This window comes from Bos javanicus, chromosome 21 (assembly GCF_032452875.1).
Source record: "Bos javanicus breed banteng chromosome 21, ARS-OSU_banteng_1.0, whole genome shotgun sequence".
Classification (NCBI taxonomy): domain Eukaryota; kingdom Metazoa; phylum Chordata; class Mammalia; order Artiodactyla; family Bovidae; genus Bos; species Bos javanicus.
Genome location: NC_083888.1, coordinates 28,060,285 through 28,084,444, shown reverse-complemented (window position 1 = coordinate 28,084,444; position 24,160 = coordinate 28,060,285). Strand labels below are relative to the sequence as shown.

General features: G+C 40.2%; 1 protein-coding gene across 9 annotated transcripts in view; it reads left to right on the top strand.

Moving 5' to 3' along the window:
- The window catches only part of TJP1 (tight junction protein 1), a 259,314-nt gene that overhangs the window by 176,237 nt on the left and 58,917 nt on the right, over positions 1-24,160 (top strand). The gene's annotated exons all lie outside the window — the stretch shown is intronic.

Sequence of the window (24,160 nt, the reverse complement as noted above, 5' to 3'; positions counted from 1 at the left end):
CAATGGGTAAATTCAGTTCAGTTCAGTTGCTCAATCATGTCTGACTCTTTGCGACCCCATGGACTGCAGCACGCTGGGCTTCCCTGTCCATCACCAACTCCCGGAGTTTACTCAAACTCGTGTCCGTCGTGTTGGTGATACCATCCAACCATTTCATCCTCTGTTGGCCCCTTCTCCTCCCGCCTTCAATCTTTCCCAGCATCAGGGTCTTTTCCAATGAGTTGGTTCTTCACATCAGGGGCCAAAATATTGGAGTTTCAGCTTCAGCATCAGTCCTTCCAATGAATATTTGGGACTGATTTCCTTTAAGATTGACTGGTTGGATCTCCTTGTAGTCCTAGGGACCCTAACAGTTCAAAAGCATCGATTCTTTGGTCCGCTTTCTTTATAGCCCAACTCTCACATCCATACATGACTACTGGAAAAACTGTAGCTTTGACTAGATGGACCTTTGTTGATAAAGTAATGTCTCTGCTTTTTAATATGCTGTCTAAGATGGTCATAGCTTTTCTTTCCAAGGAGCAAGCGTCTTTTAATTTCATGGCTACAGTCACCATCTGTAGTGATTTTGAAGCCCAAGAAAATAGTCTCTCCCCGTTTCCATTGTTTCCCCATCTATTTGTCATGAAGTAATGGACCGGATGCCATGATCTTAGTTTTCTAAATGTTCAAACTACTGCACAACTGCACTCATCTCACATGCTAGCAAAGTAATGCTCAAAATGCTCCAAGCCAGGCTTCAACAGTACGTGAACTATGAACTTCCAGATGTTCAAGCTGGATTTAGAAAAGCCAGAGGAACCAGAGATCAAATTGCCAACATCCACTGGATCATCAAAAAAGCAAGAGAGTTCCAGAAAAACATCTACTTTTGCTTTATTGACTACGCCAAAGCCTTTGACTATGTGGATCACAACAAACTGGAAAATTCTTCGAGATGGGAATATCAGACCACCTGACCTGGTTCCTGAGAAATCTGTATGCAGGTCAAGAAGCAACAGTTAGAACTGGACATGAAACAACAGACTGGTTCCAGATTGGGAAAGAAGTATGTCAAGTATTGTCACCTTGCTTGTTCAACTTGTATGCAGAGTACATCATGCAAAATGCCGGGCTGGATGAAGCACAAGCTGGAAGCAAGATTGCTGGGAGAAATATCAATAACCTCAGATACACAGATGATACCACCCTTATGACACAAAGTGAAGAAGAACTAAAGAGCCTCTTGATGAAGGCGAAAGAGGATAGTGAAAAAATTGGCTTAAAACTCAAGACTCAGAAAACTAAAATCATGGCATCTGGTCCCATCACTTCACGGGTGAATTAATTGTTTTGAAAAGAAACAGTGATTTCAGATAAAATATACTCAATTTTTTTTTGTGTCTCTCTAAATAGTAAAAAAAAAAAAAAATCATAATACTAACCTTAACTTTATAGAGCTAAGGTATGGCCTGAATTTGTTTGAAATATCCTGATAGATAACATATTTAAATCAGATTAAACATATATTATCATGCCTTATAGTCAATTGGCTAGTGTTTATAGAATAATTTGATAGTATTTTATCATATTTCATTAATTTTCTTAATACTTCCATTGTTTTTATTGATATAATTTACACACATTAAAATTCATCCTTACGTATAGTCCTGAGTCTGCCAAACGCATTTAGCCCTGTGACAGTCACATAACCACCACTGCAGACAATGTACAACAGTCGGTCACCCTGAGGTTCTCCCGCGTGCAGCTTGTAGTCAGCCTCAAGCCCTCACCTTCAGCACTTAGCAACCCCTGGTGTTTTCTGTTCTGTACATTGGCCTTTTCTAGAATGACATGAGAGGAACTCATATAGTATGTAGTCTTTTGAGACTAGCTTCTTATACTTAACCTAATGCACTTGAGATTTCTCTGTGATAGACTTGTATCAGTAGTAGTTAGTTTCTTCTTATTGCTGAGTTAGCATTTCATTGTATGAATATAGAATAATTCGCTTATTCATTCTTCAGCCTGGATACCTTTGGTAATTATGAATAAATCTGCTCTGGTACACAGGTTTTTGTATGCTTATACCTTTTCCTTTCTCTTGGGTAAACTCCTGGGAATGCAGTGTTGTGGGTTTTATGGTAAGAGAATGTTTAGCTTTCAAAGGACCTGTCATACTTTCTGTACTATTCTGCATCTCAGCCAGCAGCTCATAAGGGCTCCAGTTACTTTGTATCCTCACAAACAGTTGATTGTATCAGGGCTGGAGTGTTGTTTTCCTCCTCCTTTTTATCTATTCTAATAGGTATGTTGTGGTATGTCATTGTGGTTTTAGTTTGTAATTCTCTAAAGATTTAATGATGTTGAATATCTGTTTATGTGCTTATTTGTCATCTATATATCTATCTTCTTTAGGGATTCCCTGATAGCTTAGTTGGTAAAGAATTCGCCTGCAGTGCAGGAGACCCCAGTTCAATTCCTGGGTTGGGAAGGTCCGCTAGAGAAGGGGTAGGCTACCCACTCCAGTATTCTTTGGTAAAATGTGTTCACATATTTTGCCTATTTTTAATTAAATTGTTTGTTTTCTTATACTGACCTTAAATAAATAGAGTAACAGTTATTTCTCCGGCAGAAGTGGGTTTGCTGGGGATCAACAAAGAATTGCAGTTGAGGGTCTGCAACCATGACGAGACAGTGCAGGACCCCAGCAGACAATGGAGAAGAGCACTCTTTCATGGAGGGGAAAAGGAAGTTGGGAGGGCTGAAGTAAACAGTGAGTCCACCAGAGGAATGGAGAGCCCAGGGTATTGTGGTTGTTCCCTGGCTGAGTTGTGACAGTGGTGGAGCTCCTGGCAGGCAGGAAGAGGAAGTCAGTGTTACTCCTGTTGGGCTCTGCTAATAACACAGTGCACAAGCGCATCCCCTGCTGGCCACCTAACTCTATTTTATTTGAGGTTTCTGTGTATTAATTTTTACACTTACTGTTTTTTTAAATTGTGGTAAAATACACATAACAATTTACTATCTGTTCAGTTCCTTTTTTTTTTTTTCTAGTTCCTTTGTCCATTTTTTAATTGGGGTTTTATTTGTTGAATTGTAGGAGTTTTTCTATATTCTGGTCATTAATCCCTTATCAGTAGATATATGATTTGTAAATGTTTTTTTCCCATTTCATGGATTACCTTTGCATTCTGCTGACTGTGTCCCTTGCTGCACAGAAGTTGTTACTGAGTTTTGAAAGTTTTAATATCTTCTAGATACAAGTTCTTTACTAGATACTGTTTTGCACATATTTTCCCCTGTGACTTGCCTTTTCCCTGCTCTTAACAGTGCCCTTTGTAGAGCTTACGTTTTCAATTTTGATAAAGTCTAATTTATTAGTTTTTGCTTTTATCAGTTTTGCTTTTAGTTTTGTATTTGAGAATTCTGCCAAACCCAAGGTCCCAATTATTATTCCTGTTATTTTCTGGAAGTGTTTTTTTTTTTATTAATTAAATTTTGTATGTATTATAAAATAAGGGCAAGGGAATTTTTTTTTTTTTTTAATACAGATGTCCACTTTTTTGACCAACCACTTATGAAAAGGTTATTCTTTCTTCATTTAGTTGCTTTCTACCTTTGTCAGAAATCAATTGACTGGAACTCTCCTGGGGGTGCAGTGTTTGAGACTTGGCCTTCCAGTACAGAGAGCGCTGGTTCAGTCCTTTTTGGGAAACTAAGATCCCACGTGCCTCACAGCCAAAAAGCCCAAACATAAAACAGAAACAGTATTGTAACAGATGCAATAAAGACTTTAAAAACTGTCCACATGAAAAACAGTCTTTTAAAAAAAAAAATCAATGACCATTGTATGTGTGGGTCTTTCCCTAGTCTGTTCTGTTCAGCTGTGTGTCTATCCTTTTGCTTGTTGTTTCTGCCTTGATAATTGTAACTTTATATTAAGTGTGGAAATCAGGTAGTGTGACTCCTCCAAATTTTTTATTTTTCTATTATTTTTTAATTACTTTAACTAATTCCTTTGCCTTGCTATGTAAATTTTAGAATGTTTGTCAAATTACAAAAAAATCTGCTAGGATTCTCATTGGGATTGCATTGAATCTGCAGATCCATTTGGGGAGAATTGGTATCTTAACAGTATTGAGTATTCTTCAACAGTATAAATTACGGATGTAGTATATCTCTCCATTTACCTTAGTACTGTTTTGTAGTTTTCCGCATAGAGATTCTACACACACTTTGTTAAGATTTCTTGATAAGCATGTTTTATGTTTCCTTATGCTGTTGTAAATAGTAGTTTTTAAATTTCAGTTTTTGATTGTGTATTAATATGTAGAAATACAGTTTTTGTTTCTTTTAATAGTGAACTTGAAACTTCTAAACTTAGAAGTTCTAGGAACTTTCATGGTAGATTTCTTTTGCATTTTTCTATGTGGGCAGTCATTTGTGAATAGAGGCAGTTTTATTTCATCTTTTTTGATCTATTCATTTCTTTTTCTTGCCTGACTGTACTAGCTAGGACTTCCAGGATATTGCTGAATAGGTACTGTGAGCAGACATCTTTTTCAGCCTTGTGTGTGATGTTGGCAGTAAGGTTTTTGTAGATGCCTTTTATGAGGTTAAAGAAGTGGCCTTGTGTTTCTATTTTGCCATTTAATAGGTTGAGGAAGTGCCCTTTTATACTTATTTTGCTAAAAGGCCTTTTTTTAAAGTCATGAGTAGATTTTGGATTTTTGCCCATGCTTTTTTCCTAAGTATTGATGGAAATTATCATTAAATTGATTAAAGTTATCACTCTAAAGCTTTTAGTCTGTTGATATATTCAGTTTCTTGCTTTTTGGAGTTGAACAGCCTTCCATTCCCAGGATAAATTCTGCCTAGTTGTGATGTGTTGCTCATTTTATATATGGCTGGATTGCTTTGCTGATGTTCTGTGGAGACACTTGTTTCTGCATTCATGAAGGATACTGGTTAGTACTTTCTCCTTGTGTGTGTACTGGTTTAGGTTATTGGTTAGTACTTTTTTCTCGTATGTGTACTGATGTGGGATATTGGTTAGTACTTTCGCCTCACGTGTGTGCTGGTTTAGGATATTGGCTAGTACTTTTTTCTTGTATGTGTGCTGGTTTAGGAGTGAGGAAGCCTGCCTTTCTCCTTTCTGTGCTCCCTGGCAGACTCTGTGTGCAGCTGAAGTTCTCTCGACTCAGTGTAGCCGTCTGGTTCTGGAGTTTTCTTCATGAAAAAGCTTTTAACTAAACATTTGTTTTCTTTGATTTTGTATAGGACTCTTCAGGTTATATGTTTCTTCTTTGTTAGCTTTAGGAGATTTTTTTTTGTAGCTTTGGTAGTTTGTAACTTTCAAAGTATTTTTTTCCTTTTATCTGAATTATCAAATTTATAGACATAAAGTTATTCATAACACTCCCTTATTTTAATGTCTTAGGATCTATAATATTTTCATTTTTGATATTGGTAATCTGTGCCTTCTCATTTTTTGGTCAGTCTGGCTGTAGGTTTAAACAATTTTATCGATTTTTCAAAATACCTGCTTTTCTTTTTAGTGATTTAAAATTTTCTGCTTTGTATTTCACTGGTTTCTACTCTTATTTTAATGTTTCTTCTACTTATATTGGGTTTAAGTTGCTGTTCTTTTTATAATTTCTTAAGGTAGAAGCTAGATCATTTGAGACCATAGGGTGTAATTTAACCACATACCACATTACATTTTTTCTCCCTTAATACCTTTTAGTTTTTAAATAAGTAAAATAAAATAAGACACTTAAATTAGCTAAAGGATGTTTCTCCTTTTTTACTGTTCTGCCAGGTTTTCTCAGTTTTGGGCAAATGCTAGTTTATTTTCTATAGATGTGTCTCATTGTCTTAGGCCAAGTAGGAAAAGATTCTGAATGGTGAAGAAACAAGAGTCTGATTTTCTGAATGTGTTAATTTAAAAGTGTCCCACCAGCTCTTCATGGAAGTGGTGGTGCTCAGGAAAAGGTCTGGGACTCCCGTCTGGAGAGATCAGTGTGGATTCCCTTCTCTCTCTCTTCCTGGGCTTCAGGTGTCTTTTGCTTTAAGGAGGGTACCAGCCCAGAAAAATGTCAGCAAAAGATAACGTGGGGAGAAGATGAGTGTGTATAATTCACAATTCTTTGGTTTTCAGACACATTTACTGTTGTCCTGGGAACACAGAGCTGTGTGCCCCTGGGCCTCATCAGAGAGAGACTAGGACAGAATGGAAATCCTCAGCAACCATCCCTCCAGGAAACGTTTTTGAAGGTTTTTAAAAATAGACCTGTCACTGTAAGACTTAACACCAAAGAAAGCATAATTCAGTTGACTTCATTCTCTGAGGCTGCAGAACTGTCTTCCAGATGTCTTTCCTTTGGTTTTCTGAGTTGATCCAGAATAAAATATGGACTATCTAGAGCACTGTCAGCAAACTTTTACTGTGAAGAGCCAGCTAATAAATACTTCAGGCCTTGCAGGCCATGCATCTCTGTCACGGCTATGGTTGCAGAAGCAATCATAGAGAGTAGGTTAACAGATGGGTGTCACTCTGTTCCAGGAGAGCTTTATTTACACAGTGGCAGCTAGCTGGATTTAGCCCGCAGGCCATGGTCTGCTGACCACTGATGGAGAGCAGTAGCCCTCTAGGTTTATTGTAAAGAAGAGTAACTGGATCATCCCCACTCCTTAAGATCTGGATTCTTTCTGTCTGGGATGGAACCCCTCATGTGTATGTTTAAAACCACATGTTTGAAAGGGAGGGCTGTGGCCTCTAGCATCACATATTTAAGAAACACTGGCAAAGGAATGAGACAGTCATTCTCCTAGAGGTGAGTCAAGTGAACCTTTGAAACAGTAGTGTGAAGGAGATAATTTGAGACTGTATGCTTTTGGCAGTAACCTGGAGTTGTAGACACTGTGTCTTGACAGATAAAGGCAAATCCATATTCTTTGACATCCAATGTTAGTTATGTGAAAAGCGAAGGTAACTTTGTTTTTCAAAAGAATAAAAATCCTGTGGATTAAGCTACCATTTTCTGCTGTTTACTGTCCAGAAAAATATATGATATGCTTCTGTATTTCCTCCTTCTTCTGTTTTCATCTTCAGAGGAAACTCTCTTCTTAGAATACTAGAAACCATTGAAATCCTATTCATTCTTCAAAGCTGAGTAATTTAGCTCCAGTGTATGCCAAGCACTGTTGTAGTTCTGGGAAGTTTATCAGAAAAGAAATAGGCAGCATTCCTTGCCTCATGGATTTTTTTATCCTCAGTGATAGATGAATATATACCCCAGGCGGTTGTTTATCCCATCTCCTCTTGCATTACCCTTTTAGTGCTTGGTGTACTTAGTTATGCCCAATGAAGCTTAATTTCCTAGGAAGCCTATATATTCAACACAATCGCTTTTCAGAGATAAAATAGCAGCATTGCCCAGTAGCAATATAATAAAAACCACAATGTAATTATAATTTTCCTGGTCTTAACATTGAAAAATGTAAACTGTGTGTGAATTGACTTTATAATAGATCTTTATTTAATTCAGTATATCCAAAATATTGTCATTTTCAATATGTAATTAATATTTAAAAATTGATATACTGTACTTTGCTTTTTCTTTTCCATACTGAGTCTTACAAAACCGATGCACATCTTGCAATTTCAGCACATTTCAGGTAAGAATAGCCACGTTTTGGGTGCTTAGTAGTTGTGTATTAATGGCTATAGTATTGGCAGGTGCAGGTCTGTCATTTGAGATGGTAGTGCATCCAGGGGGCCCTGTGTCCCACCCTTTCCTCCCATGATGTACCCATGGCTTTCTTTACTTTCAGATGTTCTCCCTTAGAAAACACGTATATGTTTATAGATCTTTGAGAAATGAATAAATGCTCCGGAATGAGTTGGTTCTCTCTACTTTTTTATTTTCTGAAAAAGTACTATTAATATGTGAAAGATTAAATGATATTTTTATACTAAAGAATTAACGGGTTGAGAGAACTTTGAGAGAAGCTTGGCCATGATGGCAGAGAAGAAAGACCTTGAGCGCACTTGGTCTCGTGGGTATACCAGAATGAACATCTGTTTACAGAGCAGTTACTGATGACCAAGTTTGGGGATATAAAGATCTACAACTAAAGATGATAAGGAGCCACATGAGATGGGTAGGAGGGGTGGAGTCACAGTCAAGACCCGTACCCTTAGGTGGGCAACCCACAAATTGGGAGGATGATCACAATGCAGAGGTTCTCCTGAGGCGTGGAGTGTGAGCTCCACATCAGGCTCCCCAGCCCACTGGTCCTGCACCAGGAAAACGAATCCCCAGAAACCCCAGGCCTTGGCTTTGAACACCAGTAGGGTTGTGAAAAGTAGAGACTTCACTCTTAAAGGAGGGTTGTGAAAAGTAGAGACTTCACTCTTAAAGGGGCATAGAACGTCTCACACTGTCCAGGACCCAAGGCACAAGCAGTAATTGGAAAGGAACCTGGATCATATCCACCTTCTTATCTAGGAGAGCCTCCTAGAGAGTCAGGAGGCAACTACAGGGCTCCCAGGGGATACAGACACTGGCAGAGCCCATTTTGGGGAGCTCATTCTAACCTGTGGCCCCTGGTGCTGGCAGGGATCATTTTGGAATCATCCTTCCAGCTCATTAGCACCAGGACCCCCAGGGCCTGCAGCCAGAGACTCGGAGTCCTGGCTGCATCCACTTGTGAATTGGCACAAGCCCTGTGAGCAGCTTCACACACCAGTGGGCAGGCACCAGCCCAGCACCCTTTGGGCCTCAGCCCCTCTCACCAGCAGTTCCTGGGTTCCCTGCAGCCAGGGACCCCAGGACCTGCCTCTGCCCACCAGTTGGCTGGTACTAGCCCTAGAACCTCTTTTTACTTCTTTCATAGGGCATGAGCCCTATGGTCCCCTGGACCTCATCCCTACCTGCCAGCAGACTCACACCAGCCCCAGGACCTCTTGGGACCTTGAGAATGGCCATCATCAAAAAGTCTACAAATAACAAGTGTTGGTGAGCATGTGGAGAAATGGGAACCCTAGTACCCTGGTGGGAATGTAAACTAGTGCAGCTTCTATGGAAAACAGTACAGCGGTTCCTCAGAAAACCAAAAATAGAGCTACCATATAATCTGGCAGTTCCACTTTTGGTTGTATATTCGAAGAAAACAAAGACTAATTTGTAAAGATACATGCACCTCAGTGCTCATAGCAGCACTAGTTAACAATAACCAAGATACTAAAGCAACCTAAGTGTTCATCAGCAGGTGAATGGATAAAGAAGATGTGGTACATAAACACAGTGGAATATTGTGCTGTGCATAGTCACTCATTTGTGTCTGACTCTTAGCGACCCCATGGACTGTAGCCTGCCAGGCTCCTCTGTTCATGGGGATTCTCCAGGTAAGAATATTGGAGTAGGTGGCCGTCCTCTCCTCCCGGGGATTTTCCCAATTCAGGGATCAAACCCAGGTCTCTCCCACATTGCGAGTGGCAGATTCTTTACTGTCTGAGCCACCAGACAGTATGGAATATTCCTCATCCATAAAGAAGAATGAAATAAGGCCATTGGCAACAACGTGGGTGGACCTAGAGAGTATTACACTTATTAGGTGATATGCAGAATCAAAAATAAAACTGGTGAATATAACAAAAAAGAAACAGACACAGATAAAGAGAACAAACTAGTGGTTACCAGTGAAGAGAGGAAACAGGAGGTTCAAGATAGGAGTAGAGGGGTTAAGAGATAAGACTACTGTTTATAAAATAAGCTATAGGGTTATATTATATAGGATGGGATTATAGCCAATATTTTTATAGTAACTATAAAAGGAGTATAATCTATAAAAACTTGTATCATGATATTGTATACTTGAAAATAAATCAACTCTATGTAAGTAAAAAGAAAATTTAAGCAGTATGTTGTACACCTAAAACTAAAAAAATTAAATGGGGAAAATATGTTGAAAGCAAGGAATCTAGTTAAGAGATAGATAATACAAGGTCAAGCAGGTAAGTGTTTCAAATAGAGAGGTAGTTGAATAAATAACCTTGGAACAACGGGCGGGGATAATTCAATGAAAAAAGGAATAGTCCTGACTAGATGGTACTGGGATAACTGGTTGAGCACGTGAAAACTAGTGAATTTTGACTCCTGTTTTACACCAAGAACATAATTAACCTCCGTGCTCAAAACCTAAATGTAAGTTAGAAGAAAACACAGGAATAAATCTTTATGACCTCAGATTAGGCACTGATTTCTTAGATAAGATCATGAAAATACAGGAAATTAAAGAGTAAACCGGTAAAATAAGGCTGCATCAAAATTAAAATTTTTTGTGTTTCAAAGGAAACCAAGAAACTTTCAGTAAGAAAGTGAAGGGATAACCCATAGAATGGGAGAAAGAAAATATTTGCAAATCCAGTATCTGATAGGGGCTTCCCTGGTGGCTCAGCAGTAAAGAATCTGCCTGCAGTACAGAAAGACAAGGGAGATGGCAGGTTTGATCCCTGGGTTGGGAAGATCCTCTGGAGGAGAAAATGGCAACCCACTCCAGTATTCTTGCCTGGAGAATTCCATGGACAGAGGACCCTGGAGGGCTGCAGTCCATGGGATCACAAACATTCGGACATGACTGAGTGACTGAGCACAAAGGATGCATGAGAAGGGACTTGTATCCAGAATACAGAAATTCAGAAGTAAAAAGACAATTCAGTTTTTTAAATGGACTGAAGAATTTTAATAAGATTTCTGCAAAGAAGATACAGAACTATTCAATAAACATATGAAAAGGTGCTCAGTGGCACTGACCATCAGGGAACCATACGTCAAAAGTGAGAGTGGCACCCTCTGGAATGACTGTGATCACAGAAGCAGACAGTAATAAGTGTTGATGAAGATGTGGATGTTGGCTGGTGGAGCCAACTGTGATAAACTAAGATATTCAAGAGGTAAACACAGAATTACATGTGACCAGCAGCTCTGCTGCTAGGCATATACCCAAGAGAAATGAAGATGGATACCAGCACAATAGCTTAAACATCAGTGTTCATAGCAGCATTATTCACGGTAGCCTGAAACTACAAATAGCCCACATGCCCATTCACCGATGATGAATAAGCAAAATGTCTTATATCCGCGCAATGGAATATTGCTGAACAAGAAATGAAGTACTGATACGAGCTGTGACATGAATTTATATGTCAATAAAGCTGTTCTAAGAAAAGAGGCCAGGAGGGTGGAATTCTGCATCAACTAGTGTATGATGGGTAGAAGTAAGCATTTACACTGAGGTGAGGATATAAGCTAAGCTAGCCTTGTTTTACCTGGTTGGATGCCATTGTGTATAATTGATAGAGTGCATTATGAATGTTTCAGAGCCTTTGTGGTGGTGTTCAGTCATGAGTCATGTCTGACTCTTCACGACCCCATGCACTGCAGCATGCTAATCTTCCCTGTCCTTTGCTATCTCCCAGAGTTTGCTCAAATTCATGTCCGTTGAGTCAGTGATGGCATCCAACCATCTAATCCTCTCTGCCCCCAGTCTTTCCCAGCATTATGACAGGTGTCAGTAACCACATGGAATAAACCTAAGTCTCAGAAAGGTCTACGGAAATGATCCCAAGGAGGAGCATCTTGACTGCAGGTCTCTGGACTCAGCATATAATGCTCTTCTCACTTATATGTAAAATTTAACTTTAAATATAATGGATATTTATGGAATATAATACCTAAAATTAAAAACTCTTGTAGTTCTAGCACATAAACTACATGTATATGTAATAAAATGAATCAAATAAAAAGTAGTAACATTGATAAGAAAGGGGCCAAAGTTTGGCTTTTTTTTTTTTTTTTAAAGAACATTGGTGGTAAGTTCAGTTTTGTGGAGAAAAGGACAGTTTTGGAGGAGGACACCCCCAATTGCAGGTGTCCTGTTCAGTCAGTCAGTCATGTCCGACTCTGTGACTCCCTGGACTACAGCATGCCAGGCTTCCCTGTCCATCACCAACTCCCAGAGTTTGCTCAGACTCATATCCATCGAGTCAGTGATTCCATCCAGCCATCTCATATTCTGTCGTCCCCTTCTCCTCCTGCCTTCAATCTTTGACAGCATCAGGGTCTTTTCCACTGAGTCAGTTCTTCGCATCAGGTGGCCAAAGTATTGGAGCTTCAGCCTGAGCATCAGTCCTTCCGATGAATATTCAGGACTGATTTCTTTTACGATTGACTGGTTTGATCTCTTTGTGGTCCCAGGGATTCTTATTAAGTCTTTTCCAATACCACAGTTCAAAAGCATCAGTTCTTTGGTGCTCAGCTTTCTTTATGGTCCAGCTCTCAGATCCATACGTGACTACTGGAAAAACCGTAGTTTTGACTAGACTGACCTTTGTTGTGCAAAGTCTACTTTTTAATATGCTGTCTAGGTTGCTCATCTCACACGCTAGTAAAGTAATGCTCAGAATTCTCCAAGCCAGGCTTAAGCAATACGTGAACCGTAAACTTCCAGATGTTCAAGCTGGTTTTAGAAAAGGAAGAGGAACCAGAGATCAAATTGCCAACATTTGCTGGATCATCGAAAAAGCAAGAGAGTTCCAGAAAAACATCTGTTTCTGCTTTATTGACTATGCCAAAGCCTTTGACTGTGTGGATCACAATAAACTGTGGAAAATTCTGAAAGAGGTGGGAATACCAGACCACCTGACCTGCCTCTTGAGAAACCTATATGCAGGTCAGGAAGCAACAGTTAGAACTGGACATGGAACAACAGACTGGTTCCAAATAGGAAAAGGAGTATGTTAGTGCTGTATATTGTCACGCTGCTTATTTAACTTATATGCAGAGTATATCATGAGAAACCCTGGGCTGGATGAAGCACAAAATGGGAATTTTTGGAATCAAAATTGCCAGGAGAAATATCAGTAACCTCAGATATGTGGATGACACCACCCTTATGGCAGAACGTGAAGAAGAACTAACGAGCCTCTTGATGAAAGTGAAAGAGGAGAATGAAAAAGTTGGCTTAAAGCTCAACATTCAGAAAACTAAGATCATGACATCTGGTCCCATCACTTCATGGCAAACAGATGGGGAAACAGTGGCTGACTTTATGTTTTGGGCTCCAAAATCACTGCAGATGGTGATTACAGTCGTGAAATTAAAAGACGCTCACTCCTTGGAAGGAAAGTTATGACCAACCCAGACAGCATATTAAAAAGCAGAGACATTACTTTGTCAACAAAGGTCGGTCTAGTCAAGGCTGTGGTTTTTCCAGTGGTCATGTATGGATGTGAGAGTTGGACTATAAAGAAAGCTGAACTCAGAAGAATTGATGGTTTTGAACTGTGGTGTAGGAGAAGACTCTTGAGAGTCCCTTGGACTGCAAGGAGATCCAACCAGTCCATCCTAAAGGAGATCAGTCCTGGGTGTTCATTGGAAGGACTGATGTTGAAGCTGAAACTCCAATACTTTGGCCACTTGATGTGAAGAGCTGACTCATTGGAAAAGACCCTGATGTTGGGAAAGATTGAAGGCAGGAGGAGAAGGGGACAACAGAGGATGCGATGGTTACATGGCATTACTGACTCAATGGACATGAGTTTGGGTAAACTCCGGGAGTTGGTAATGGACAGGGAGGCTTGGCGTGCTGCAGATCACGGGGTCGCAGGGAGTCGGACACAACCGAGTGCCTGAACTGAACTAGGTTGCTCATAGCTTTTCTTCCAAGAAGCAAGTGTCTTTTAATTTCATGGCTGCAGTCACCATCTGCAATGATTCTGGAACCCAACAAAATAAAGTCTGTCACTGTTTCCATTGTTTCCCCATCTATTTGCTATGAAATGATGGGACTGGATGCCATGATCTTAGTTTTCTGAATTTTAAGTTTTAAGCCAGCCTTTTCTCTATCTGCTTTCATTTTCGTCAAGAGACTCTTCCTACCTGTGGTCTACTTATCAGTTAGTGAAGTGACTATAGGACTCCAGGCTTTCTGAATTCATTGGTGAAAAGGAACTTGAGCAAATGATTGCCAAGGATCCATTTAGTCCAAAAATTTTTTGACCCCGTGTTCACTGTGGAAACATATAACTGAAACAGTTTTCATAGAATGTTGAGGGTAGATTGGAAGAAGGAAAGAGGAGGCAAACGACAGAAACTGTAGAAGTAAACTGTGTGTGTAAGGTGAGAAAAGTTAGAATTAAGTTTTAGAATAAGTGTAGAAATGTAGTTGTAGAAATTTGGCATAAAGACAGGAGGGAAAAAAGGCAAGAAGAATCTTCAAAGAGTTGAGCATTTTTTGAAGGAGACAGAAGAGTCTTTGGAGGAGGGTGTGTTCATATTGTGCAGTTCTATTTCAGCAGCCAGCAACTTTCAGGACTCTTTCCCCCCTTTTAAGAAGTCTTTTAAGGGATCAGGAAATACTTAGAGGGGAGGAAAGGGTGAGATGTATGGAGAGAGTAACTTGGAAACTTACATTACCATATGTAAAATAGATAGCCAGTGGGAGTTTGCCTGGTCTCAGGGAACTGAAACAGGTGTTCCAGTATCAACCTAGAGGGCTGGGATGGGGAGGGAGATGGGAGGGAGGTTCAAGAGGGAAGGGTCATATGTACACCTATAGCTGATTCAAGTTGAAGTTTAACAGAAAACAACAAAATTCTGTAAAGCAATTATCCTTCAACTAAAAAATAAGAAGAATTTCAGCAGATGAGTGAGCAAACCATTCCTCTTGATACAGAAGGTCAGACAGTAAATAGTTTCAGCTTTGTTGGCCATATGGCCCCTGTTGTAACTACTCTCTGCAGAAGCAATTATAACGTAAAGGAATGGGCATATCTAGTGTTCAGTGAAATGGGAAAGTAACTGAACAGATTGTAGGTCTCCTGTTTACCATCAGATTAGTTTCACTACCAGGCAAAGGTAAAAGTACAGGTTAGTGTTGCTTGTGGCTGCCTGTGGTCTTGAAAGAATGAAATATGATGGAAATAAAATTCTTCTGATGCTTTTAATTCATCCAAAAACTATAGCCATGTATGTGTGTGTGCATACAAATAAATGAGATCATATTATATATACTGTTTTAAACCAATTCTCCCACCACCATAATAAAAAAATCATTATCTTGGACATTTTCTCATGTAAAGATATGAAAATCAACTATATTTTGATGCATCTAAATTTTTTTATGGTCAACATATATGAGAAAAGTGGATTATTTTCCATTTCTTTGGAAAATCCCTCTGAAAAGCACCATGCTAGTGTTTTTGTAAATCCAATACAGAGTATACAATTGCCTTGGGATAGTAATAATTATACTACTGTCAATTTTGATTACTGGAAACAATATTAAAAGTTTTTTTTAGCAAATGCTCACACTGTTCCTCTCCCCCATTTAAAGAAATGATTTTACAACTATCTTGATCATATAGTTATTATAAAATTTAACCCTTTCATCCTTTAATCCTCATTTAATCTTAGTATTGTAAGTAGGTGTATCTTTATCACCAGTCCTTTTCATGTGATGCTTGTCATTTTGATTGTCAGAAAGTTATTTTCTATTAGGAAGGGATCATGAAAACTGATATTCCCTAAGGGTTTTTTTACATGTTTAGTAGCTTATCTCTGTCCTTTTATACTTGAAGATTAGCTTTACGGGACATAAAACCCCGTAAATCACTGTTTCCCTTGAGTATTTTTGACATAATGGGTCACTACCCTAATGTGATGATAATCTGATTTTTATTTCTTTTAAAATTTTTCCTAGATACAAATGAGTCTTCTGCCTTAAAATCTAGTCAGTTTACTTGAATATATTTTGGTGTTTCCTCTGAATTGGTATTCTCAGATATGTACAGGGATTTGTGTCCTTTGAGTATGTACAGTTTTTTATCTATCTATATAATGTATATAGGAAAGGAAATATTATTTAATTCTAGTTTTACTGTTTTATTTTTTCTTTTATTTTGGTTTTGTTCTTTAGGAACTCCTTTTATTTATATGTTGTATTTCTTTTGCCTGTCTTCATTATTTGTCATTTCCTCTCAAATCCTTTTTTAAAAAAATCCCTGAATCATTTCTGTTTTAAAAATGATTTCTGTTTTACTTTCTTTCATGGTAGTATATTTATTTGTGTCCCTATATAAAATTGCTTTTAAAATTTTCTAATTAGTATGAATTCTGTCGGCCTCATTTTTTAGTTTTTGAAAATTCTTGTTTGTACTGTTGTGTCCTGTAAGTTTTCTTTATGTCTTTTCACTTGCTTCATAAAAGTCGCAGTTTTGATCCTTTATTTTTCTTTTGAGCACTCTTTTTGCCATGCTTCCATTTTCCTTAGGGATATTCTGCTGCTCACCATCTTCTGTAGCAATTTTGTTGGGGGTTTTATCATAATCCCTTTTGTGTTCATTTTTATGGGAAATTAGCCTTCTTGAGCTTTTAGAAATTGGCTTAGTCTTCTTGTATGTGTATGCTCGTGCTCAAGAAACATAGCTACTGTTTTTGGACGCTTTCTAGGTCTGTGCCCTCCGCACCTTGTATGTTCTGCTCTCCTGTCCCCTGGAGTCTGAACCCGCAGTCTTCACAGGGCCTGGAGGGTCCGTATTGCAAAGTCCTGGGGTGACACCGCTCCCACCATTCAGGCCCTCTGCAGGCTCTTGCTCTCATTGATGACTGATTTCACCTGCTATTACATCAGTTATTTGGGGGTTCCTCCAGTTTGGGGGACATCAGCTGCCTGTGGTTCTCGAGTTGGGAGCATGCACATCAAACAGGTGTTGATCCTCTCCACCTGCGTCGTCAATGGGGTGTATTGGTTACCTGGTTTTGTTGTGAATGTCTGTGGGTTTTTATTTGGAGATGCAGAAAATTCTAAATCCTTGAAACTACTATGGCTGCTAATGAGTATTTAGTGCTCAAATTCGTGCTAGTTGTAAAAAAGACAACTCTAAAGGGAAATGGAGTTAAATGGAATAGTCAGTCAGATACTTATAGTGCCCTAGTGCACTAACGTTGTTCAGCCACTTTGTGTTAGGCTGGTGCAGGGTTGGGCTTAGCTGGGACTGTAGAAGCATGTGTAGCTCCCTCCCAAGTGGAGCTCTGACATCCAGGCTACTTACTGTGCTTGTGTGGGGTCGGACTGGGTGTGGTTGCTCAGGGAGCCTTCAAGACAGGACTGCTGCCCGTGGAGGGCTGGGATGGTTTTAGGAAGGAGACAGCAGTGAACCTGAATGTCAAAGGGTGAGGAGCCATAGGAATCCCAAGCAGAGAAGAATGTGAAAGCTCAGAGCTTGATGTGCGTGGACTACTGAAGTGGGAGCAGTGGTGACGAGTGTCAGAGCCAGGACCGGTGCTGGGAAGTGTGTTGGCCATGCCTTTCAGGATACTGCAAATGTGGAGGGTAGTGAAACAGCAGAGTCAGATTTGCTCTAGAATAATAATCCTTGCAGCCCAATGGAGAGTAGATTGTGGTGCAATGGAGGAGAGGCCAGATGAAACCGTGGTGACAGTGTCAGTCTGCACAGGTTTCAGAGGGGGCCTTCCCTGGGAGAAGGGAGTGTAGGGGGGTCGCTGAGCCTTGTGGAGTTGTGAGTGTCTCTCACGTCTGATGTTCACAGTGTTGAAGACTGACATTTTTAGCCCTGACTGCCCATTAGAATCGCTTTGTTGCTGTTAGCATGCCAGGCTTCCCTGTCCTTCAGTATCTCCCAGTTTGCTCAGACTCATATCCATTCAGTCAATGATGGCATCTAGCCATCTCATCCTCTCTCATCCCCTCCTCCTCCTCCTCCCCTCATTCTTTCCCAGCATCAAGGTCTTTTCCAGTGAGTTGGTTCTTCGAATTAGGTGGCCAAAGGATTGGAGCGTCAGCATCAGTCCTGCCAGTGAATGTTCAGGGTTGATTTCCTTTAGGATTGACTGGTTTGATCTCCTTGCAGCCCAAGGGACTCTCAGAGTCTTCTCCAGCACCACAGTTTGAAAGCATCAATTCTTTGCGCTCAGCTTCTTTATGTGCCAGCTCTCATATCCATACATGACTACTGGAAAAATATGGCTTTGACTATGTGGAATTTTGTCAGGAACGTGACATCTCTGCTTTTTAATATGTCTAGGTTTGTCATGACTTGCCTTCCAAAGAGCAGGTGTCTTTTAATTTTGTGGCTGCAGTCACCGACTGTAATGATTTTGGAGTTCAAGAAAATAAAATCTGTCACTGTTTCCACTTTTCCCTTGTCTGCTGTGAAGTGTTGGGACCAGGTGCCATGATCTTAGTTTTTTGAATGTTGAGTTTTAAGCCAGCTTTTTCACTCTCTCACCTTCATCAAGAGGCTTTTTATTTCCTCTTCACTTTCTGTCATTAGAGTGGTTTTATCTTCATATCTGAAGTTGTTGATATTTCTCCCCGCAATCTTGATTCCAGCTTGGGAATTATCCAGCTTGGCATTTTGCATGATGTGAGATTTTTAAAAGAATACCTGCCATCGCCCTCATCTAGTATTGTTTAATTGATATCTGTTGAGGGGCTGGAAATCGTCAAGCACTTTTGACACTGATCCCAAGTGAGTCTCATCTGCAGCCAGGGCTCAGCATCAAAGACCTCCTGGGTAGTCATGAAGGTAGCCTAGGGAGTGCTGACACAGCAGGATGACGCCCCACAGTGTGAGGTCTGCTGGCTCTGAGGCCCTGTCTCCTGCAGCCAGAACTGCACTCACTGTTCACAAGCAAATCTTCAGAAGTAGCTACTCATCTCTCCTCTCCGTGAGAGTTCCTGACATTTTCATTTGGGGTATTTCTTTAATATTTTTGTGTTACATTTTAAATTTTTGAAAAAGAAGAACTATCAAGCAAGATATAAATGTAAGCATTAAAGCACACAGAATAAAAGATTACTCCTAGCTTCTTCCCAAGGAAGAAAAAAAGCCAAAGAATAACACATCCCTCAAGATTGCCAGGAGAAATATCAATAACCTCAGATATGCAGATGACACCACCCTTACGGCAGAAAGTGAGGAAGAACTAAAGAGCCTCTTGATGACAGTGAAAGAGGATAGTAAAAAAAGTTGGCTTAAAGCTCAACATTCAGAAAACTAAGATCATGGCATCCGCTCCCATCACTTCATGGCAAATAGATGGGGAAACAGTGGTTGACTGTATTTTTCTGGGCTCCAAAATCACTGCAGATGGTGATTATAACCATGAAATTAAAAGACGCTTACCTACTCCTTGGAAGGAAAGTTATGACCAACCTAGACAGCATATTAAAATGCAGAGACATTACTTGCCACAAAGGTCCATCTAGTCAAGGCTATGGTTTTTCCAGTGGTCATGTATGGATGTGAGAGTTGGACTAAAGAAAGCTGAGTGCAGAATTGATGCGTTTGAACTGTGGTGTTGGAGAAGACTCTTGACAGTCCCTTGGACTGCGAGGAGATCCAACCAGTCCATCCTAAAGGAGATCAGTCCTGGGTGCTCATTGGAAGGACTGATGTTGAAGCTGAAACTCCAATACTTTGGCCACCTGATGCAAAGTGCTGACTCATTGGAAAAGACCCTGATGCTGGGAAAGATTGAAAGCAGGAGAAGGAGAAGAGGGTGAGATGGTTGGATGGTGTCACTGACTCAGTGGACATGGGTTTGGGTGGACTCTGGGAGTTGATGATGGACAGGGAGACTTGTTGTGCTGCGGTTCATGGGGTCGCAAAGAGTCGGACACGACTGAGCAACTGAACTGAACTGACACAGATGATACCATCCTTCTGGCAGAAACCAAAAAAGAACTAAAGAGCCTCTTGATGAAAGTGAAAGCGGAGAGTGAAAAAGCTGTCTTAAACAAAAAACGAAGATCATGGCATCCGGTCCTGTCACTTCATGACAAATAGATGGAGAAACAATGGAAGCAGTTACAGACTTTATTTCCTGGGCTCCAAAATCACTGCAGATGGTTAATGCAACCATGAAATTAAAAGACTCCTATGAGCAACCTAGACAGCATATTAAAAAGCAGAGACATTACTTTGCAAACAAAGGTCCATCTAGTCAAAGCTATGGTTCTTTCAGTAGTCATATATGGATCTGAGAGTTGGACTATAAAGAAAGCTGAGCGCAGAAGAATTGATGCTTTTGACCTGTGGTTTTGGAGAAAACTCTTGAGAGTCCCTTGGATGGTAAGGAGATCCAGCCAGTCCGTCGTTAAGGAAATCAGTCCTGAATATTCATTAGAAGGATTGATGCTGAAGCTGAAACTCCAATACTTTGGCCACCTGATGTGAAGAAGTGACTCATTGGAAAAGATCCTGATGCTAGGAAAGATTGAAGGAGGGAGGAGAAGGGGACGACAGGATTGAGATGGTTGGATGACACCACCAACTTAATGGACATGAGTTTGAGTAAACTCCGGGAGTTGGTGATGGACAGGGGGGCCTGGTGTGCTGCAGTCCATGGGGTTGCAAATTGAACTGAACTGAACACACCCCTCCCAACCCTGCCCTGGAGATAACCCTTGGGCATTAGTTTTTTCCAGTATTTGCAGCTAACAGTCTGCAGTGAATGACTGTGCACATGTGTGTTTTCTTACTGTTGTGTGAGTAAACAGTTTGTGATTTCGTTAGGATTGCCAGGTTCCTCCCCACAGAGCTGCAGCACTTTGCGTGACCATTAGCAGTGGGGCCTCTTTTGCTGTAGCCTCCTCAACAAAATGTGCTGTTATACTTTAATTTTTTACCATTCTCTATGTGATTTTAATTTGTATTTCTCTAATTATGAGTTTTAACAGTTCATATCTTTGAATTGTGTGTTTCATTGGCTCTTTTTTCCCCCCACATTTTTCAGTGGTTTTTAATGTCAGTGTTTTCAGAAGTATGGGCTGAGGACCCCGAAGGTCTCTGAAGTCTTTTTGTACTTAGTACAAACTATTTACATAACAACACAAAAAGATCACTTGTCTTTTTCACTGTGTTGATACTTGTAGTGAAGTTTCAGCAGCAGAGGTATGAGGTGAATCTGGCCTCAGCCCTGACAGATCAAGGAGTGTGGCACTAGACCCTCAGGGAGCCCTGGGCTCCCTAAGAGCGCTTCCAGTTCTGCTGCAGAGTAACTGAAAGTAGTAAAAGTTACTAGTTTTACTATGTCAGCTTGTGAAAAGACATTTAAAAAATCATCTGCCAGAGGAGCTGCAACTACGGAAGCCCATGTGGCCAAGAGCCCCTACTCTGCAACAAGAGAAGCCCATGCAACACAATTAGAGATAATCCTCCCTTGCTGCAATTAGGCAAAGCCCGGGCACAGCAATGAAAACGCATGCAGCATAGTCAGAAAGTAAAGAAAAGTATTAAAAAATACAAAAATTAAAAGATACTAGCATGCTACCATATATTGAAATGGGAAATATGCATAAGGCATTTCTGCTTTATAGTGAAGTACTTATGTGCTGATTGAATTGCAAGCTCAACCAGCTGCGTATTGGTGTATGTGACACTGTTTTTATTTGAAGGAATGATTATCCAGACTGGAATGTTTGACAGGTATTTCTCTCCAGTAACTACTTGTTCCTTTAAGGAAGACAGCTGATAATATTTGTTTCCAGGCAAGGAAAATTGAATTTTTTCACAAAAATTTGGAGTATCTGCCACCATGAGATGAGCTCAATACTTTGCAGTACTTTAAGACTGTGATTGCATTGGTGGTGATATTCATTAAAGCATAACTTTAAAAAGTGTTATATAATGATGGAATGTGTCATCATTTGAAGTATTTTCCAGATGACTAAAGACATCTCTTATAAGGCTTCCCTGATAGCTCAGTTGGTAAAGAATCTACCTGCAATTCAGGAGACCCTGGTTCAATTCCTGGGTTGGGAAGATGGAAAAGGGATAGGCTACCCACTCTAGTATTCTTGGTCTTCCCTTGTGGCTCAGCTGGTAAAGAATCCACCTGCAATGCCGGAGACCTGGGTTCGATCCCTGGGTTGGGAAGATCCCCTGGAGAAGGGAAAGGCTACCCACTCCAGTATTCTGGCCTGGAGAATTCCATGGACTGTATGTATAGTCTATGGGTTTGCAGAGAGTCAGACATGACAAAACGACTTTCAGTTTCATGCTATTATAAAATCACGATGGATAAAGTATCCATTCAAAGTCCAGAATGGGCCAGTGGACGGGTGTTCGTGTAACAACAAATACAGAAGGTCCTCTGTGTCAGTTTCAGGTTGCACACTACAGCCTCCTCCTAAGAAACTGTCACTTACCGATATAAAATGAAATGTGAATATCCATCATTACCTTAGAGACTTCCTAAAGTAACTCCTTTCCTTTTCAAATAATGTGTGTGGGAAAAAAATATTAAAATAGATTGAAAGCGTCTTCTTAATTCGCCACCCCCCACCCCCCACCCCCGACCCCACCCCTTGGTCGTGAATGTTGGATTTTGTCAAAGGCCTTTTCAGGGCCTATGAATTTAATCTCTGAATTTCCACCCCCCCCCCACTAGTTTTACTAGTATATAACTCTTATATAATGGCTTTCCTAATAACACCAGTTTTGGAAATAAACCACCTTGTCATGGTGTATTTATATGATGTAGGCCTTTAAAAATGGTGTTAGGCTGTACTATTTGGAGGGGGCTCTATTTTGATCATGGGGAGTCATTATCACATTTAGATGTCAGTGTTATAATTGCTTCTTGAGAAGAGTTCAGAAATCTCCCTTTAATGTTAGAATGCTCTGGAACAACTCATGGAGTTCCAAGGCTCTCTGGACATCGATGTTTTGGTGGAATTCCCCTGTGAAATATCTGTGCCTGGTATTTTTTGTGAGATAATTTCCTCATAACTATCTCTGTTTCTTCTCCAGAAATTGGGTTGTTTAAATGTAATTTCTAATAGAGTCGATTTCAATAATCTGTATTTCCTTACAAAATTTTCCATGATCTGAGTTATCCCATTTATTTGAATTTGTTCTGTAGTCTCTTACGTTTTCTCATTGCGTACTAATAGTTGTTTTCTTTCTAATATTTCCTATTTTATTTATTTTTGAAATTTGAGCCCTGTGTCTAGCTGTTTTGAAATTTGGATATTCTCTTTTTCTGAATTATACCAAAGGTATGGTTTTGCCTAGTGATTTGCTTTGTGTTATTTTGGAAACATAAATTCAGGCAGCTGCCTTTACTTTGGCCACCCAGATGTTTTTCTGTTTGTTTTTCACATTAGCCTTATTTTGGGGAGGGTGGGCGGTAGCTTTACTGCAATGTAATTCATATACTATACAATTCACCCTTTAAAATGTATAATTTAGTGACTTTTTAGTTTAGTCACAGAGCTGTAGGACCATCACCACTTTTTAAACATTTCATTACCCTAAAAAGAAATAATGTACTCATAAACCATTCCTCCCCCATCTCTCCATCCGTCTCCACCACCCTCAGTTCGGTTCAGTTCAGTTGCTCAGTCGTGTCCGACTCTTTGCGACCCCATGAATCGCAGCACGCCAGGCCTCCCTGTCCATCACCATCTCCCGGAGTTCACTCAAACTCACGTCCATCGAATCAATGATGCCATCCAACCATCTCATCCTCTGTCATCCCCTTCTCCTCCTGCCCCCAATCCCTCCCAGCATCAGAGTCTTTTCCAATGAGTCAACTCTTGGCATGAGGTGGCCAAAGTACTGGAGTTTCAGCTTTAGCATCATTCCTTCCAAAGAAATCCCAGGGTTGATCTCCTTTAGAATGGACTGGTTGGGTCTCCTTCCACCACCCTGGCCCTCAGCAGATCACCAGTCTACTTTGTCTTAAACGTGTTGGTCTTGAATCTCGTATAAGAGGAATTGTATATGTGTGTGGTCTTTCGTAGTTGGCTTCCTTTAGATAGCATTGTTTTCCAGGTTCCCCATCTTGTAGCACATACCAACACTATACTCCTTTCTGTTGCAGATAAGAGTCATTTATGAATTGTTTGCCAGTGTTTGTGGTGATCATACTGGGGCACTGCCAATTCCCTCAAGAAACCTGATAAGCCAAAAGGAACTGAGAATTTCAGTGTTGAGAATTTTTAAGTGTGTGGTAGTTCTTAACATTGGCGTGGTTGGCAGTTTTCAGTTTTCTGTTCCACCCAGCATTACATTCATTAGAGCTGTGTTCCCATACCGGGATCTCTCATCCTCGTGCGTGTCTGGACAAGTGAGGAGTGT